Here is an 18,984-nt window from a genome sequence, read left to right on the forward strand (position 1 = left end):
TGAACAAGGAATAAAATATTGGAAGGGATTTGGGAATTTAATCCTTTTTAAACAGACTGTCACTTACTTCTAAGTTTTCATGTGAAATATATCTTTATCTCAACCTCGGCCATATCTGGAAATCCTTTGAGGTAGATGCACTACTGGAAATCGCAAAAGTAAGTGTCTATATAGTGAATTCTCTCTAATTTCCTGCAGCCCTGCATTCACTCAGGGGTTAGACAACAGAGTAAAGGAATTTAAAGTTTTCTTATAAAAAACTATCAACAAGTTCTCTTGTTTTCAGTGACAAAATGAACCCCAGATTAAGAAGGTCTTGATGACTTTAATTCCTTCAGTTTTTCTAGGATTTTGTCATAGCAGTGGGTCTGGTATCTTTCCGCTTTCCACTTTTCTGCAGGCATTTGAATTTCAGCGTCGTTTCCTCCTGTTACCTCAGCCACTCCTTTATTTCTGCCTTAGCAACCCGCTGACACCTCTTCTTTGCTTATTCTTTCTGTCTCTCCCTCTCTTTCGGCGTCTTCCTCCCTTTCTTTCTCTCTCCACTCCCATTCCTTGTTTATGTCTTTTTCATCACTTTACTGTCACTTTAGGTGGTTTGGTAAAGGAGGAAAAATAAACAATTATTTAACCAATCACATTTAAACAAATAAAACAGATTCAAAGTTTCACATTGTTAATGAAAGACTTTCTCCTAAATACTAACCAAAATGGTCCCCGTCCTTTCTGCAACAAAAACCAAAGCATTCAAAGCGTTGCAGAACCTGTGTTGTTTTCAAAGATAGTAGGCAACCAAGCACACCTCTAAACTAGGGAATCCTATATTGGGACAATGAAGTATTCATAATTCAGGATGGCAGGGAAGTTTACACAACACACTCACTGCTTTCTTCTTAAATTGGTGTTTTCTCACGGGTCTTTCAAAATGAGGAATAATTTCAAAAGTATTCGATTCCAAAATTGAATTTTTCAAAAACCTGATAAATTTAAGTAAGCCTGAAATTGAATATTAATTTAAATGTTCACATTGTCTTATGTCTGACTTATAATTTCCCAATTAAGATAGTTTGCTATAATGAAACCTATATTGATTCTTGATTTATATTACTTTTCCTCTCTGGTATTTACCATTAGTTAACAGTGACCACTTCCCTAATTCAATGGCCTCCTATTCTGTTCTATTATTTTGATTTTTACATAATTTTTCTATTACATCTTGTCACAGGGCACATATTATCAACATGACACCACTATTGATGTTAAACTCAATCATGTAGGTGAGGTAATTACTAAGACAGTGTTTGACTTTTACAAAAAATAAAACTGCATGGCTGGAGATATTGATAAATCAAGTACTAATTTTAAATAGAAAGTGTGGTAAATGGCCATAAATGCTGACACACAATGTCAAGTTGTCACCATTTAGTTGAAAAATTACCTACACTTCAAATACATCACAGATTTATTTCCTAGGTTTATTTTTCATCCTTACTTTAATTAAAAATCAATTTTACATTATGACTATTGTTATTATTGAATGACAAAACAGTGGAAATACTGGTCATAAATAAGCTAGCTGTGTATTTCCTAGTAATAATTTAATTCATTCATTACTTGTTTTATTAATTTTGTTCTCTTTATTCCTTTATTTTTATGGATGAAGTCTGTGACTATGTCAGAAGGTAACAGTATCTAGAGCTCAGATCTTCTGAATCATGAGCTAAGCCCTCCATCCCATAGTCTATCTCTCTCACACATACATATATACAATATTTCAATATATTCTTATAAAATCTATTATAATAGAGTAAATGTATATTGATATATACATTGGGTCCAGCTACTTGTTCTAACCCCACTTACGTAGTTCAAGCTGCCTCAAATAATCCAACCAGTAAGTTCACTGTCCTCCTCGCCTCACTGTAATATATTCCCCAGATTACAACCTGTATTATTATTTTGGGTTTTCAATATGTTATATAATGTCTTCTTTAATATCCTTCATTGGCTATCAAGTGTAGTATCATCCCAAGGCTTCAAAGCTTTCAAAGAATTATTATTTGCCTCCTTTTTTGAATAATCATATGCCATATTCTCCATCTTTGGTGGACAGAATCTCTGTTTCAAGCTATTGCTCCCCCCTTTCTTTTTAAATAAAATTGCTTCCTGACCCCCATGTTGAGTTCGGAGTTGTTGCTTCAGCAAAGCTGGACAAAGTGCCCTCTTTATTGTATTCCAATCTCACTTGTTCTCCTCCATTTCCTAGAAAACTCTTTATTGTTTCCTGACATTAGGCCATTGTTTTTATGTCTCCTTTGCCTGGCTCAGCCTTCATGTTCTTTAGGTCTCGAAATAAAATATAACTTCTCATAGTAATGAAACATCACAGTACCATGTTCATTTACTTCAAATACTAACAATATTTGGCAAGTTAACATATTTACGTACTTCATTTATTATCTCTTCTGTGATATAAGCACAAATAATCTGTCTGCTTGCCTTTTGAGCCCTCACATGTAGGAGACACTTAGGAGGTATATATTAAAATAATGGAAAAGAACATAGGCATTTCTTACTGTGCAATAGGGTTCTAGAGGATATATAATAAATAACTCTGGCAATATTCCTTCAGGGGTAGAAAATTCTTCCCTCTTCTCCATTGATTAGCAGTACAGACTTTTCCTATTACTTTATGTGTTCTCTTGAATGTCAGCATTTTGAGCCTCTTCTATTTTATGTAGCACAAGTCCATATTCTCCTGGGCTAGCCTAACCAAACAGAATTCCTGGGAAATCACCATCCATTTACAAAACCCAGTTAAAATGATTTCTCTTAATTTAGGGTGGAGATTGTCTTGAGAGAAATAGTCATTGATTCAATTGTACAAGCCATTTCCACTATGCACCTTTGTTCTTCTAGCTACACACATCCCTTCCAGAATGACAACCAACCTTCTTCTATCACGGATCTCTGATACTCTACACCCATGATTACCGGTAAATCACCTCCCACATTCTGATAATCTGCCACTTCAGATAGAACTGCAACATCCAGGCTGCAAGCTCTGAAGGCTGGGCAACTTTCTCCTTCATGGAGCAGACTTTGTCCTTGTTGAGTGCAGTCTTTACAGGAAGTGCTGAGGTGAACAATGACCAAGCTAATTCCACATGATGCAGAAACTTCTCCTTCCTCTGACACTCAAACCTAGACCCACTTTCACAGAGCTGTTCTTAGGAACCACATACTTGTCACATTGTTGTCGACAGATTTCCATTTTTTTTACATAGGTTTCTCATATATCATACATATCACTTGAAATGAAGGAGCTACATATCCATTTACTATATTCCTTAACATTGCTAAGCAGTTAAATTTCTTGAGAGGCGGGAACCTTGTCTACTGGGAATATTGCAAAAACCTCTAGGGGGCAGTGTTATCTAACACCACAGCCTGTACATTACCTCAGTTCTGACCCAAGCAGGAGGCTTTTTTATAGAGTAACTATTTTATGAATAGGCTTTATTTAGTTGATTCAAAAATGTTTGAGTGTCAATGGCTTTAAATACTGAACTGAGGTTCTCTAATTAAAGCATATGTTCTTCTTGTATCTGAACCTACATGATCATTAGCTCAGGGAAATATGAATACAAATTCCTCATAATTTAATTCTTATAATTTCTCAAACCCAATGCGTAAGCTACACTAAATCTAAAACTGATTTTGGCTTAGGATGTATGATCTTAGGTAATATAGTTCTATAATGTCTTGTTTTGTTCAAATTGTTTAAATTATTTTTTATAAGATTGTTTTATATTTTATTACACAAAATATTATCAAAACAAAAATTCTGACTTGAAAAATTTTTGCATTCTTTAAAAAAGTCTCTGGTATACTATGTATATATTATGGCAAAAAAAAAAACAGGTATTTGAATGTGCTTAATCAATAAAATATTCCTTTGGTAAATGGGCAAAACTAATAGCTTATATCTCAAATAGTAAAAAAGTCTATTTTATACAAAATCTGTAATGAATTCATACAATTGTTCTATTCATTTATATGTGAATTCATTTTAGTTTTCAGACTAATCTTTTAAGAAAATTGCACACTAATACTTTCTAGGGAGACAGTTTTTAAATTTAATAAAAATAAATTAAAATATATAATTATATGTATGACAGAAATCAAAGGACCTGACCTTCCTATGTCAGGTAGGATTATACCTATTATACCTGTACAATCTAGGCTGAGTTAATTTATTTCACTATTATCTATTCTAGTGAGAAACAGAACAAAATAAAACTGGTTCCCTCACTTTCACTGTGATGTCCCTTTAAATGCTTTTCAATAAAATTCCTACAAGCAGTTCTCTTTCTCAGAGTCTGCATCCTAGGAAACCGGACCTGAGACAGTGGGTGCCAGTTAGAGTATCTAAGTATTAATTAAATAAAGGGATGAAATAGATGCTAAAGCAGGGTAGTTCCTGAACATTAAAAAAAAAAATCTTCTTTTCTTTGGAACCTCATGGACGAAGAGACTCTTTTGAATTAACCATGTTTCAGATGCTATTGATAGTAATTAAAAGCAGTAGATGCACAATAAACATACTTACATTGGTATGTTTTTGCATTTGGTTATATTTCAAATTATATTAATGTAAATTATGTGTTGTAAGACATATTCAAAAAAAATATATGGAAGAGTAAAGCAAATGCGCAATTTGAACATTACATATATTGTCAACAGCTAATAAACAGAAAAATGATCAGTATTTTAAATATTACCATTTCACAGCTATCCACATTTCTCTATTTAACAAAAATAAAAGTTTTTTTGTTTTTTTTCCTCCCTTCTACCTGTTCAATCCTTTTGAGAATGGCTAGGATGTGTCTTCCATTGGACCATATTGATATTTGCCTAGATAAAATTTAGCAAGAAGTTTTATGATTGTTTAGACCATTTCTTAACTAAAAACAGAGGGAAAATCTCTGCAGACACTGTGATTTGTGTGTATGAGCTCCTTTGGGAAATAGGGGCTTAATACTCTCCTACGTGCATTAGTAGTTGATGTAACATAAGAGTTTGATTGGTTGATATAGTCTGATAATTCCAAAGCTTGGCTAGTAATCAGAATTATCTGAAGAACTTTCTCAAAACCAATTCTTAGGCCTGATCAGAGAGATTCTTTTTTTTTAATATCTGGAGTTCAATTAGTATTGATTTAAGAATCTATTTTCTTCAAAATCTCCATGATGATTTAAATGTTCAACCAGATTTGGTAATAAGTATTTGTATGCATGAAAATCCTGCTCTCAGAGTGTTGATGAGAATCATGAACAGCATGTTCCCATGTTTTTAAAAAACACTTATTTTGGGTCCTCAAGAATTTTTGGCTCCTAACCACACTAAGAAAATTCTGTAACAGAGTAAAATTCTGTCCAGTTTAGATTAAGCTATTTGACAAGTGATAATAAATATATAATGTCATCATTTTAAAAATCAAATATATTTGTAGGCAGAGATAAAGTTATTTTATCCTAGAAGATAAAAGTATCTGCATGATTATCTCTGAATTCATTAAATTACTCTCATATTTCACAGTGTTAAAACAGCCATCTGTTTATTTGATGTAGAAAGGAAGAGAATGTTTATTCTAGCAACTTACATTCTACCATAATAAAAAGGCAGAACAGGAAAGACTATGTAAATATCTACAAATGAAATGATGTGGATTCACACTGTGAGTGGGTATAAAACGAAGATGGGGGGGATACAGGTGAGAGGTTAAGTTTGAAGGAAACATCAGGTGACACATATTTGTGTCAACCTTGGTTAAAGAACTGACAGGAAAAAAGAGAATGACAGTGGTTTGCAGAGGAACACATTCTCATTGTGTAGGCCATGCTGTGATGCACGTAGTTCATGCTGGGTTAGAACTCCCAGCCGCCAGACCGAACCACTGTTCCCCTAGGCAGTAGAACTGTTGGCTGCCAATGACTCTCAGCCAAATCTCTTTCTGGACATTGCTTCAATTTGTATCCAGGGATGAGCTGGCTCAAAGGCCAGCCCCTCTTGTATATATCCACAATAACTCTATGTTGCAAGAAAATCCTCCATAGATCTCTCCCTCATTTTTGCACATTTTTCAAGCATAGACCCTGACTACTTGTGTGCTTAATAAACTCACTTGGAAAATAGAGATAGGGCATCTCTCTCAGAAAAGGAAATGTTTGCTTAATTTCTTGGAAGGTAGAGATAGTGTCTCCTTCAGTAACTACTATAGGCATGTATTGCTACTGTAAAGATATGACTTTCTTAAGTTCAGGGTTTCTCTTCTGTACCTCAGCCCACTGCATATGTAACCATTCACCTTTACCCATTGCAATGCTCCTGGGAGATATGGTAGGAAGGGAAGTGACACAAACACGCTGACGCTCATGCTGCTCTCTCGCCCAGGAGTCTCATGCCTTCTGTCAGCATCCATAAAACTGTGCAAGCATAACTTGTTAGCTTGAAAGTAGGGTAAGATCTTTGACTCTTCACCATGCTGGAGGAACCATCTCACTTTCAGATCTCCTGTGGCATGAGCTAATGCCTCTGCTGCCATTGAGAAACACTTTTTCTTGTGCCCTGTCCTGCTTCTCCAGTTCCCCTGCAGTGATTTTCCTGAAAGCACTCTTCAATAAAATCCCTACAAGGAATTGTCTCCCTCAGAGTCGGTACTTAGGAAACCTGACTTGAGACAGTGGGTGCCATGAGTTATATATATAATGGAGCAGCTACCACAATGAGATTTAGGGACTGAGTCTCTCCTACTAATGGAATAAAAAGCAGGGCCTCATCACTAGTAGCCTGTGGCATTTTGTATTAACGACAGTTTATTAAGTGGTATTTTGGTAAACTGGAATGGGATGATGTCCTGCTGAGCACTTTATCAGTCAGGATTTGATCGGGCAAGAACAGCTACAAGTTATAGGTAAGGAATGTGCAAGAGATTTTTGATCTTTCACTCACGTCTCTGAAAGTTGTGCTTCTATTGGACATGGAGCTTGATGTCCACAGGGAGAATAATTAGTAGACTAGAACTCATGCCAGTTATCTCTACCTCTTCTCTTGGGATGTGAGTTTCCTGTAGAAGAGGCTGTCATCCTTCATCACAGAACTAAACACACACCTGACCCAGCAGTCAGAGAAACTGAAGGAGGATCTGGGGTATAAGGCAGTGACATGTGCAAGTTACAAATGCATCTTCACTGAACTTCTGAAAGAAAACAAAACAACAAACAACTTCATGCCCTTGGACTATCACACTGAGCCATTGTATCAATGGCATCATGTCAATCAGAACATATGTGCAAGAAACAGAAAGTACATTGAAGGCTTGACTAGGGCACACAGTCTCCAGAAAAATGGGAGAAAAATCCTATGAGAAGCCCAGGACAATAGTAAAGGCCACTGTAATACATCAAGGCTGCAATGCAAGCAACCCTTCCCTTGTGCCCTCTGTGGTGGGACAAAATGCTATCTGTGATTGTTATGGGTAATCCTAACGTTCACATTGCATGGTTCTGGACTAATGCTCGTGGAAAGAGGAAGTCTAGAGTGTTAGTCAGCCTTGGAAATATTGGGCACGTGATCAAGATCATGAAACAAGTGGGCAAACAGCCAGAATGGTAATCACAAAGCAGATTCTCTCACCCACAGTGCCGCGACGGTGGTGAGGGCCAACAGGAGCCCACTGTAACAGTGAAGTGCATTGGACATGAGCAGGTCCAAAAGGCAAAGTAAGCATCAAAGACCAGTGTCCCAAGAACTCGTCATCCGAACATGGTTAACTGATGTCTCCCCATCTTCTCCGAGCAGGGTGGCCTGCTAATGAGCTTGTAGAGAAGGAACATGATTCTCTGATGGGTCAGCCTGGTTTGTATCTAATCTGCAATTATATTGCACTACAGACCTGCTCAGGAGTATTGTGAGGCTGAAATAAAATGAAACAGAGAAGTGAGGAAAACTGTCCCAGTGCAGAACTCTGAGGAACACACCTACGCATTCCCTCCAAGTGAAAAAACAGGTGGCTTATGGTCAGAATACATACAGATTTAACCTACTGTTAATAAACATAGATATTAAGAACAACTCTAGGTGTGGATTTCTCTTGTTCTTATGTTTTGGAGGGCTACTTGAATGTTTTGACTGGTTTCTTTCATCTTTTCTGCTATACTCCCAATACTAATTTTCTAATATAGACTGTGTCCATGTTTTACTTCCTTTCTTGAGGGACTTCTGATTAGACAGATATTACACATATTAAACTAACCTTCTCTATCTCTAGCTTCTGTTCCATATTTCCCATCTCTTTGAATATCTGTGTTAAGTTGTTTAAACATTTCTTCAAATATATTTCCAAGTTGACTAATTCTCTCATTAGCTACAGTTATACTGACATTAAGCCTGTGTATTGATTTGTAATATAAGTTATTCAATATTTTATTTTTATAAGTTCTAATAGCTCATTTTCCATGCTTGGCTAGTCATTCAATATAGTATCTGCTTCTCTCACATATTGTAAAATACGTAATTTTTATCTCCAAAAAAATACTTTTACTTATTTTTAATTTTCTATCTTCAAATCCCAGTATCCAAAGTCTGCAGAACTCATTCTGCTGGTTTTTATTTATGGAGGCTTCTTTCCTTGTATGCTTAATAACATTTTACTGTGAGTTGGTAATTTTAATTGAAAATTTATTTGTGAAAGTAATTTGAACCTGACACAATGAAAGGGCCCCCCATAAAGAACTGAACATTATATACAGTAATTAACTAATTTCTCTCCTAAGAATAAATATAATCTCACTCTTCATTCCATAATTTTGGACTCCTGCATAGCGAAGTGAAGACTATTTTATGCTTAAATTTCTCAGGAATGAGGTTTTGTTTTTTCCCTCTACTTTCTTATCAAGCCTAAGGTAATTTTCCTTAAGTTCCAAAGGTCATTGGAGCATTACTTTCTGTGTACCTTTATTCTATGAATAGTTGTGCAGGGTAAATTATTTTATTAAACTCATACATGGCTGGACTGGGATTTTATTTTGAGTTGTAAACTTCAAGAACTGGTGGAAACTGAAACCCAGTATTGGTTTGTTTTTTTGAAATGATTTAGCCATGTGCTTATGACCAAAACCCTCTTCAATGGCTCTGTTTACTTTGCTTAGTTCCCACTTTCTATTAGAATTAGTGTGAGAACTCCTTAAATTTTAGTGAGTTTACTGATATTTTTAATCATACTTCATTAAAAATACCATTTCTTTATACCATACATTCTCACATTTTTAGTTGTCTTCTCCTAATGGATTTGTCCAGATAACTAGTACAGCGGTACTAATCAACCACACTTTAATCCAGAATTTCTCTTTTTATAACAGAGAAGGGATTTGAATATGCACACAATCAACCAACCATTTATGGTAGCTGACCCTTCTACTGTGAACCTTAAATCTTAAAATAGTAAACTTAAAACAGTATTTTTTCTCATCAATTTTAAAATGAGTTACTCTTCTATGTCCCATGAGACGAGGAAATTAAAACTTTTATTACATAAACTTCCATTGGTTTCCCTTTCATCTTTATATTTCCTATATGGCTACATTAACATTGTCAATGTTACTGGTTTTTAGACACTTTTCATTATATTTTTCTTCTGTGTTTTTCTATAGGTTGGCTAAAAAATTGAGTGTTGTTAATAATATATTTGATGTGATTTTCTTATGTCACTACTTTGATCTGCAGTCATAAATTAGAGGCCTGCAGCATCAGGTTTTTAGCCTTTAAAATAAAAAGCTTAAATTTTAAGATCTCTAGGTCCCTGAATGCAGGGCACATGTTTTTTTGATTAATTCACACAGCATGCCTGCGTTTCCTGATCATTCCACAAAATTCATTAAATAATTTATGTTTATCACTTACATGTTAGGCCCACAGAAAAAGAAAATAAATCATGTGTCACTTTGGACCCCTGTTCCTCTATGGAAATTGCTCTAGAAAACAATTTCAATTCAACTTTCTTTTCATAAGTCATATCAATTCCTTTAATATTTTGTTTAAATTTGCTTTTGTATTTGAGATGTGCTCCTATAGGACAAATTTTGTTTGGTGTGTTTGTGTTTCATGATTTTCAACACCTGTATTTTTCCCTACTAGAGAAAATATATACTTACTTTCTCAAAAAATACAATTTTTGCTCTCCTAATCATACTATTTTAAAAGATAAGTCCACTGTCTTTTGCAAAAACATTTTCAAAGCCCTGTGGATTCCTGTTATCATACAGATCAGTTGCTGCACAGACATCAACCTTACATTCCTTTCATTGAATTTCAGTTAGAACCTATTTTTGTTCTCTTTTTTCTTTTTAAGAATCTTTAAGTTGTTTGTATTTACACAAATGATAAATGCAAATAAACTTTCTAAGTCCTTGATTATTTTAAAAATCTTTTTATGTTGTCCATTAATTTAAAAATTTCATGTTATTGGGAATGAATCTAAGCACAAATCATTTGCCTTCAAGTCTCCAAAGGCTTTGCTACATTTTATTTTATTCTTCAATATTGCTCATAAGCCTGAAATCAATGATTAAAATTTTAAAAGCCACTATGCATTACATATCATAGAAACTTTTGGGATTGTTTCTTTTTTAGCAAAGTTACATCTTCTTGTGCACTTTGCATTTCACATTTACCCTGTAGAGTATTTTCTCCTGTATTTATTTGATGTTTTTCTGTTCTCTTTCTCTGCTCATTGAAAACCTTTCATTAGATAAGTGATATTGACTACTGGATTAACCTCTTTCTATATATGTGTTTTTAATTTATTCTGTTTTCCATCTTTTTTAAATGTTTTACTCTAAATTGTTTTCCTGAATTTATTTGCCATTATTTTTTTTATTATTTTATAATTTCCAGAATTTTGTTAAATTTTTATGAACTTTTACTGTTTCTCGATCTTTTGCAGTGTTCTTCTTCATGATTATTGAGTATGCTATCTTCTAAAATTTATTTGAGATTTAATTTGAGACTTACGAAAAGATTTTCTTACTTTTTCAATTATCTTTATTGGGTATGATTATTTTGTTTATTTTTGGTCATTCTGTTTTTGTTTCTGGCAACTTTCTTATTTCCTGTGTGAAGATATATATAGAGATCTTGTAGATAGATAAAGATATAGATATAGATGATATAGATATAGATATAGATAGATATAGATAGATACAGATATAGATATAGATATAGATATAGATATATAGATATATAGATATAGATATAGATAGATATAGATAGATACAGATATAGATATAGATATATATAGATATATAGATATAGATAGATATAGATATAGATATATAGATAGATATAGATATAGATATAGATATAGATATAGATATAGATATAGATATATAGATATATAGATATAGATATAGATATAGATATAGATATAGATATAGATATAGATATAGATATAGATATAGATAAAGATATAGGTAGATAACAGGGATTAAAAAACTATTTCTGTTTGTGGCTATATTATCTCTGGTTTCACTACTCATTTCTGCTGTTATGGCATGAAAATATCCATACATTTGAGCAAGTAAGTGTGTCTATGTTCCAAAATAAATATCCATATACATGATTGAGTGTCTATGATTCACACATGACCTTATGGACATAGAAATTAGAGTTTCATGATATTTTTACATCTCATAAAATAAGTATTTTCCTTTTGATTCTTTTCAACCATTTCACACTTGAAAACCATTCTTAGTTCATCAGCTATACAAAAAGTGGTGGAGGACTGGATTTGACCTGTGAGTTAAAGTTCACAATCCCTGGTATATATGAATGAATAAGACAGCTGATTAATGTAAATTATTGTTCTAAGTTTCACTTTCATCATTCACCTCTGGAGAGATATCTGTAAACAAATCTGTCTTAAGAAGGCATCTCTGAACACAGTCCTATGCTTGTAACTGAAGCTGGTATTTGCTTTTACTCTAACATGCATGTATGGAGGAGTAGCCCAAAATTGATCTCTTTTCCCTAGTTTCTGAGACAAAGTGAAGACAGCTTTCAAATAATACATAATCACCTACATAAAGAAATCCACAGAGAACGAACAAGAAAAAAGAATCCTAAAATTTGTATAGAACTACAAAAGACCCCACTTAGTCAAAGCAATTGTGAGAAAGAACAAAAATGGTAGTGCTTGCTCCCTGATTGCAAACTATATACAAAGTTTATAATAATGAAAACAGTATGACAATGGCATGAAAATGACACACAGATCAAGAAAACAGAGTAGAGAATATACCATGAGGAAGATCCAGTCTTTTGCTATTATGCAAAAGAATGAAATTGTACCACTGTCTTCACCATATATGAGTTCAAAATGTATTAAAGACATGAATATAAGACCTGAAACAATAAAACTTTTAGAAGAAAACATAAGCACTAAACTGTTTGTCATCAATCTTAGCTATATTTATTTTAGAATAAAAAGAGCTAAAACTAAAAAAAAAATGTGACTACAAACTTAAAAGCATTACAAACACTGAAGGAAATCATCAACAAAATGAAAAGGCAAACTACTGAGTGGGAGAAGTTATTTGAAAATTATGCACCTTACAAGGGGTTAATAGCCAAAATATATAAAGAACTTCCACAACTTAATTTCCAAGAAACAATTTGATTAAAAAGTGGACAGAGAATTTGAATAGACATTTTTCCAAATAAGATACAAGATGGCACATGAAAAGATGCTCAGTGTCACTAATCATGAAGAATATGCAAATCAAAACCACAATGAGATACCACTTCACAGAGTCACATTATCAAAAAGACCAAAACACAGCAAGAGCTGGTGAGGATGTGGAAAAAAAGGAAACCCAGGACACTGGTGGTGGGAATGTAAATTGGTGCAACCACTGTGGAAAACTATATAGAGGCTGCTCAAAAAATTAATAATAGAATTACCACATGATCCAGCAATTGCACTGGGTATTTGTCCAAAGAAAATGAAAACACCAATTTGAAGAGATGTATGCACCCCTATGTTCATTGCTGCATTATTTACAGTAGTCAAGACATGGATACAACCTAAGTGTCCATCAACTGATGAATGATGTATATATACAATGGATTATTGCTCAGCCATAAAAGAATGAAATTTTGTCATTTGCAACAACATGGACAGGCCTACAGGTTATCCTGCTAAGTAAAATAAGTCATACAGAGAAGGACAGATACCATATGATTTCACTTATATGTAGAATCTAAGAATATACAATAAATAAAGAAAAAAAACAGGAACAGACTCATACACACAGGAAATAGACTGTTGGTTGCCAGAATGAGTAGGGGTTGGCAGTGGGTGGGGTGCAATAGGAGAAAGGGATTAAAAGGTACTTGCAGTTATAAAATTCAGAATATACAGTATAGAGAAAATAGTCAATAATATCATAATAATCTTTGTATGGTGACATGGTAACTATACTTACTGTGGGGATCATTTTATAATGTATAAAAATATTGACTCACTATGGTGGACACCTGAAACTAACAGGACTTTGTACATCAATTACACTTCAATTAAAAATAAATATTATAATAATTAGATTAAATTAAAAGATATATCCACTTGCATTTTTAATAGTAGCCTTCTCAAACTTAAGATTACTCGAGCTCAGTTCTTGATTTCTAACCTTGGCCTCCTTTTCCCCTATTAGAACTGAATTTGTCCTCCTGCAGTTCACAGATTGAAGACCTTATCTGCAGTGTGACGGTATGAGGAGGTTGAGCCATGGGAGATAATCAGGATTAGATGAGGTCATGAGGGTGGAGCCCCCATAATGGAATTAGTGCCCTTATAGAAAAAGGACACCACAGCATCCTCCTCTCATGATGAGAGGACACAGACATCAAGGCTATGAGAATACAGAGAGAAACTGCTGTATGTCAGAAAAGGGCACAAGAACCCACCCATGCCAGCACCCTGATCTCCCATTTCCAGTCTCCAGAGCTGTGAAAAAATAAATTTCTTGTGTTTAAGCCACCACTACCCTCTACCCCTCTGCCCAAATGAAAAATCGGCATTTCTCCCCAAGTAGCTCTTTCAGATATTTACTTTATTTTTTGGTCTGAGTATGAAAATCATCTGTGCTGATAATATACAATACTAAGATACAAATATAGGTTAGAACTATTTTTCCTCATTAGACAGCGTATGAATTATCTACCCTGATTTTTCCTGCTACTTTTGACCAGTGTGTTATCTCTGCATATTCATCTACCATTTGGGGCCATGTTTATAGTAGAAAATTTATTTTACCTTCTCTAACAGCTTTAGAATTAACTTCAGAATAATCAGTTTTAAAGAAAATTGTAAAATTATCTTCATAATACAATTACTAGGATTTATATTATAATACCAAACTCAATATTAATCATGATCAAACTAAATTTTAGTCACAGATTAGTTTGCAGTATTCAGTATTTCATTCACAAATTTATACATCATAATGACATCTGTAACGTCTTTTTCACATAATAACACCTCTAGGCAAGAGTTGGCACTTCAGCCAAATAATATTGCGAAACCTTCCAGGAAAAAAAACATATTAGGAAATGAAATTCATTATGCTTCACTGAAGAATTCTTATAAATAGGGTCATTAGAGTCATTTCAATTACAACAAAGTTGACAACTGAGGGATTTGTTATGCACAAAATACCTTAGTACACAAGAAAATATTTTGCCAATGGTGTAAGGACTGAATTGTTTTGAAGTTGAACTAGTTTTCCTGTGTCATGAATGTATGATGTACTATTATCATAATTTGAATGCTTAGTATGTGACATTACATTTATGTGCCTTTCAATTTAAAAAAATATAATACATATAATTTAGAAAAGGGACAAATAGAGAAGTATCATATTATGCCTATGTTGTTCTTAACAACAGACCTATCTATAGAATATGGATGACAAAGGGATTACAATTTAAAAGAACTCTATCTAGATCAAACTGTCAGTGTCACAGATGTCTTCTCAGTGTCCATCTTTTACTGTTTCAATGTGAAGGAAACTTATTTTTGTCATCTCTCAGATCCAGAGGGAGATTTTATCTCTATTTCAATCTGCTCTCATTCTTCTGTGGTTTTCTGCATATTGTTTTTTGCCTATGGATCACTGGTGATTTTAAAACTTTTTTTTGGATTAAAAGTGCTTTTGAAACTTAAAGAAAACCATTCCTTCTCTTCTCAAAGAAAAATTCATTTAAAACTACATGACCAGTATTTGAAGAACCCATATTTACCAGGTGTATTAGTAAAGATAACATTAAGGAACAGAAATCACACCACTTATTTGAGTAGGGAAAATTTTAACATAAAATTATTCATTAGTAAAATCAGAAATAGACTAATAGTATGAGTGAAGAGAAAGCTGAAGAGTAAAAGAAAAGCACGTGCAATGGACTGCCATTTAGAGCAGGTTCCGCACCTCCCAACCCTTAAGACTGAGGCTTAGATCCCATTCAAGAGAGTGAAGTTTTGCCCACTGAATGGCAGGGCAGTTTGCTGAGGTGTTGCACACTGGGGCTAGCAGGAAGACAATCTCCTGCTGCGGTAACTATGAGACTCAGCAAGAAACTGTCCAGAGGGTACCAGCAAACTTGCTAAGAAGCCACTCATCAGGCTACAGCAAAATTCACTGAAAAGCTTCCCCAAAAGGTGTTATATAAACTTGATGGTGGTTGTTCATCACTGGGTGGCCTGCAAACAACTGACAAGGGATCCATCCTCTCACTAGCAAGAAAACTTACTACTGGCACTTTCATCCCATAAGGAAGAGTGGAAAGTCTTCAAAGCCAGGAAAAAAGCGGGTCCTTCTTACAGAGATCTCTCTGACCCTCTCTCCTGACAAGCTCTACTACATTTCCATCTGTCAGAGGAAAAAATATTTATCAGGGAGAGCTCCAGTGTCACAAAGAAGGTTATATAGGGTGACTTTGGAATAGGAAGGCAATTAATTGACAGTTGAGACGATCTAATCTTGCAGCTACTCAGCTTCCACATGAGCATTTATATACCCTTATACACTACATAATATTTAGAGCAGTTTTTTTTTGGTATCATTAATATATAATCACATGAGCAACATTGTGGTTACTAGATTGCCGCCATTATCAAGTCCCCACCACACACCCCATTACAGTCACTGTCCATCAGTGTAGTAAGATGCTACAGAGTCACTACTTGTCTTCTCTGTGCTATACTGCCTTCCCCATGCACCTACCACATTATGTGTGCTAATCATAATGCTCCTTATTCCCCTTCTCCCTCTGTTCCCACCCACCACCCCCAGTCTCTTTCCCTTTGGCAACTGTTAGTCCATTCTTGGGTTCTGTTACTCTGCTGCTGTTTTGTTCCTTCAGTTTTTGCTTTGTTCTTATGCTCCACAGATGAGTGAAATCATTTGGTACTTGTCTTTCTCCGCCTGGCTTATTTCACTGAGCATAATACCCTCTACTCCATTCATGTTGTTGAAAATGGTAGAATTTATTTTCTTCTTATGGCTGAATAATATTCCATTGTGTATGTGTACCACATTTCTTTATCCATTCATCTACTGAATCTTGGCTTACATATCTTGGCTATTGTAAATAGTGCTGCAATAAACATCGGGTGCATATGTCTTTTTGAAACTGGGATCCTATATTCTTAGGGTAAATTCCTAGGAATGGAATTCCTGGGTCAAATGGTATTTCTATTTTGAGTTTTTTAAGGAACCTCCAATACTGCTTTCCACAATAGTTGAACTAGTTTACATTCCACCAGCAGTGCAGAAGGGTTCCTTTTTCTTCACATCCTCTCCAGCATTTGCTGTTCCTAGTCTTTTCTATGTTGGCCATCCTAACTGGTGTGAAGTGATATCTCATTGTGGTTTTAATTTGCATTTCCCTGATAATTAGCAATGTGGAGCATCTTTTCATGTGAGCATCTTGGCCATCTGAATTACTTCTTTGGAGAAGTGTCTGTTCATATCCTCATTTAGAGCAGTTTATATATTTGTTTTACACACACACACACACACACACATATATATGTGTGTGTGTGTGTGTATATATACATACATATACATACACACCCATGGATATATAAAAATTTTATATATACATAATAATTTAGTAATATATAATTTAATGTATATGAATTTTCTCTCTTTATTAGGGATCTTCCAGAAGCCAACTTGAGTCAATGATTTGAGTGTATATAATATATCTCGGTATTGATCCCAGAAAATATCATTGAGAGTATGGAGAGAGAGAACAGAAAAAGAAAGGCAGTCAATAAAAGATACATTATTAAACAAGGTGCCTCTGTGGATATCTAAGCTCAAATGCTCCTGGAAGACTCTGGAAATAAATGAAGAAATCATGTTAGAGAATGTGCTCATACAAGGGCTGTAGGAGTCAGTTGCAGACAGTCATTGGTTGAAGAGTCCTGCCACAGCCTCGTCCGCTTATGGCGCATGAGGAACTTTGTTTTCTATATGAAAGAGTTGTGAGGTGTTGAGCTATCATCTGACTTACATTATAAAAGTATCACTTTGAAGACATAACAGAGAATCAGTGTTAGGAGAGGAGGAAAAACCCAAGAGATGAACAATACACTAAAAATTCTTTGTATTCTTATAAAGCCATTGCAGTGATCTAGAAGACAGATGCTGTCACATTGGACTAGCACACCCGTGGCAGTGGTGAGAAATATTTACTGCCTAAACCTGACAGGAATTGCTAGCATTTTGCCATATGTCAAATAGAGGATTCAAGAATTACTCCAAATACTTCTATCGAGCAACTAATAAGTTGCCAATTAATGAGAGGTAGAATGCTTAGGACAAAGCAAGCATGGGCACAGTGGAAATCAGGAAATCTCTTTTGGACATTGTATTAGTTGCTATTGCAGTGTAACAAATTGCTGTAAACTCAGCGGTTTTGTATTAGGGTTCACCAGAAAAAAAAGGACCAACAGAATACGTATACATATATAAATTATATATATCATATACTTATCATATAATTAATTATGATTAATGTTATCTACAATATGCTTTCTATATCTAATTACATGTATTTACTTGAAGAACAGAGAGAGAAATTTATGATGAGGAATTGGCTCACGCAATTATGAAGGTTAAGAATATCTGTTGTTTGCAAGCGGGAAACCTAAGTTAATGGTGCAATGGTAGTCTGAGTAAGAATACCTGAAAACCAGGGCTGTTGATGGTATAAATCCCAGTTCAAAGGGCAGGAGAAAACTAATGTCCTTAACTCAAAAGGCAGGAAGGCAGGAAGAAGAAAGGGGTGAATCCTTCTTCCTCCATGTTTTGTTCTATTTAGGTCCTCAGAGACTGGATGGCACCCTTTCACCCTGGGGAGGAACTACGGTCTAATCAATTCAAAAGCAGCCTCATTTGGAAACACCCTCACAGACACACCCAGAAAGAATGTTTAATCTGGATGCCCCAAGGGGCAGTCGACACATAAAATCAACCATCACAGAGTAATGACAATATGTGACAACATACATTTATGTCGGTACTTCGGTGGGACAGAAATCCACCGCAGTTTAGCCTCACACAAAAGGTGTCTCCCAATGCTGCTATTGCTGAGCTGCCCAGGACTGAGCTTCTATTAATGTTCAACCAGGTAAGATTCCTTCCCAATTTCAGGTATTTGTGGGCTGCCAGATTGAAAGCAGTTCCTTGCCATCTTCCAGCCAGATGCCACCCTTACTTTCTTGACTGTGTGTCTCTTGCAAGGGAAATAGCAAAAAATCATCTCTGCCAGCAAAATGGAAGTTACAATATTGTGATAATCACTGTCCGCTGCTCAGTTCTAAGACAAAGTACAAATTTTTAGGTATTTGCTGCAGTG

At 34.8% G+C, this 18,984-nt stretch overlaps 1 long non-coding RNA gene across 2 annotated transcripts in view; it reads right to left on the reverse strand.

The window, feature by feature from the left end:
- Window positions 1-318: 318 nt before the first annotated feature.
- LOC140843497 (uncharacterized) overlaps window positions 319-18,984 on the reverse strand; it is a 163,156-nt gene continuing 144,490 nt past the window's right edge. For both annotated transcript variants that reach the window (XR_012121325.1, XR_012121324.1), the window contains exon 5: window positions 319-587. This is a non-coding gene — a long non-coding RNA (uncharacterized lncRNA). The remainder of the gene's footprint in view (window positions 588-18,984) is intronic.

Source organism: Manis javanica, chromosome 9 (assembly GCF_040802235.1).
Source record: "Manis javanica isolate MJ-LG chromosome 9, MJ_LKY, whole genome shotgun sequence".
In the NCBI taxonomy this organism is placed as follows: domain Eukaryota; kingdom Metazoa; phylum Chordata; class Mammalia; order Pholidota; family Manidae; genus Manis; species Manis javanica.